The sequence below is a fragment of the Penaeus monodon genome, chromosome 22 (genome assembly GCF_015228065.2).
Source record: "Penaeus monodon isolate SGIC_2016 chromosome 22, NSTDA_Pmon_1, whole genome shotgun sequence".
NCBI classification, from domain to species: Eukaryota; Metazoa; Arthropoda; class Malacostraca; order Decapoda; family Penaeidae; genus Penaeus; species Penaeus monodon.
The window spans coordinates 42,986,562-42,988,980 of record NC_051407.1 but is presented as its reverse complement, the minus strand read 5'-3'; positions in this window follow the sequence as shown (position 1 = coordinate 42,988,980).

Genomic DNA, 2,419 nt, shown 5'->3' with positions numbered 1-2,419 from the left:
GATTGGAAGAGAAAGAAGATTACAGAAGGAAAGACTCAGTGATGTACCCTAAACAAAATTAGTCTGGGTGTAAGCTGTATAGCAGTAATTTATAGTTTCCATTAGCTTGCCCAGCAGTATAACAAACAAATCTAATCACTGCAGTTGTTGCTTTAAGAGACATGCTCTGGCATGATTGCATGTATAAGTCAGCAGTTTTGATAACTGTTCATTAGATATATACCTTTCTCCTCGACTACTTACCTCATAAGCCGTTGTGTTTAATATCCGTTGCAGCATGCAATGTGTGTCATATATCAAAATATGTGTAATGTATACATAGCTAACATAAGTCATGTGGAATAACTGATATTTCATTTGGGTTTTAAAACTAAACTCTAAAGCAAATATCCATAATTAATTATTTTTAAGTTTCAGGATGTATATAGTGATCAGTGTTAGATTAGTTCAGATGATTTTTTTATGAACTGTATGATTGTTTTATCAAAGCTTTTATTTACTTGTAAAATATGATTTCACTTTTGTTGCATGTAATCATCACATCAAAGCCCCTTTTATTTTTTGTGTGCTATTAAATTATTTCATACTAACTATCTCATATTTCATAGGAATCTCAAGGTGAATTTTTCTAAGCCCATTTCAAACCTATAATCATTTATATTTTGTACAGAAGATGTGACGTAATATAAAGCTGACGTAGTTCAGAATGTTCTCATGTAGTCTAGTTGAATAATATCCGACCAGGGGAGAGAGATGCAGGAAATTGTCTTTAGGCTTGAGGAAATTTCTGAAAAACAGATGATCAGAAGTATAAATAAGGATCTTTTGGCATAAGAAGATAATCTTGCTAATTCTGTAGCTAATGACATATTAGTAAAATTCAGTCCTTAAGAGAATTACAGGGTCATCAAACAAAATATTTTGGCAAAGGAGTACAGATATAGATATGGATCCTTTATGAGAAATTTAATGTCAAAGATCACAGGTTTTGAATCCTTGGTCGGATATGTGTCATTGCTTCAAATACCTTTGTGCCATATCCTCTGTGGGGCGGATAAGGTCAAGCAAGGTCATACATAGGAGACACAAGTCTGAGCACTTAAGAGCTGCTGGAGGTCAGTACTCACAATCAGGTTACTACACAGGAAAGTGCAGAATTTAATGGCAACTGTAAAATCATTATTTGTGTTACCATTGTTTTTCATAATAACAAAAAGTATGATACTGTCATCATGAATGATTCTTTTAGCATTAGACACATCATGAAATATAAGTATTATGATCTCGCCAGCTAAAACGCCCCATCTGCTTCCCATCTGTATAAATTGTCTCTTAAATGTTGCTTAGCATGCAGAGTGAGCCAAGTAGCAATACCCATGTGACACAGTGGTGCACTTCCTCAAAATTGAGAGTTTATACAGTAAACTGACTTGAGTAACACATTGGTTGTGAGAGCCCTCCTCCAGTTTTCTTTTTATTCTTCTTTTTCTTTATAATGGCATATGTATTGTCATTTTGTTTACTATGATTTCACAAAGTAATCATTTGTTTACTTAGTCATGATGGTATTTCTATTCTTCACTGAAAAAATATAATGCATAATATAGTAATCAGTAATTTTTTGCGTCAGTTTTGGGAAGTGAAGGTAAAATGTTATTGTTCTTACTTTGTACATATTTTAAAATGTCCCACAGCAAAGATTGACCTGATAATTTCAGGTCAGTGTAGGACACAGTAAGAACAGGCAAAGCCACTGTTGTCACAGAGAGGCTCATGCTGAATCCTGTATTGGAAAATTTGGCCATAAAATCCTATGGAGCCAGAAGAAGAATCAGATTTTTTTTCTTTACAGCTTTATTCTGTCAGAGGTTACATAACATTCATCATGAAATTAGTGATTGGATTTACTAGTTAGTAATGAAAATTATCTAATACACTTCTGAGATGTACAAAACTCCAGTCTTAATACCATAAACTTTACGGTGTCTGATCTGTTTTATTTACCTAGTGAGTAAATAATTTCCTTATTGAAGAACAGAATAAAACAAAAAGATTTTGAAAACAATGCAAAAGAACATTATGAGTTTTTGTATAAAAAAGTTATCCATCAGGCTCTATCATTAAAAATTTTATTACTGAGTTCATGTAGTTTTGTTTTTCTACTGACTGAGATAGGAAGATGATTGAAGGTATCTCTTACACTTACCTAGAATATATTTGGCCACTTCATTGAGAAATAATATGATTAAGTAAACACTCAGTAACGTTTATTAAACTATGTTTGCAAAGAGCTATGGTATTATTGAGTCTTCTCTGCATTTTTTAAACTAATTTCTTAAAAAAAAAAAAACAATTTTAGCACTGACAGTATACCAGTACAGTATGCCTTCACCTGTGGGATTTTTGTAACAAATAATAG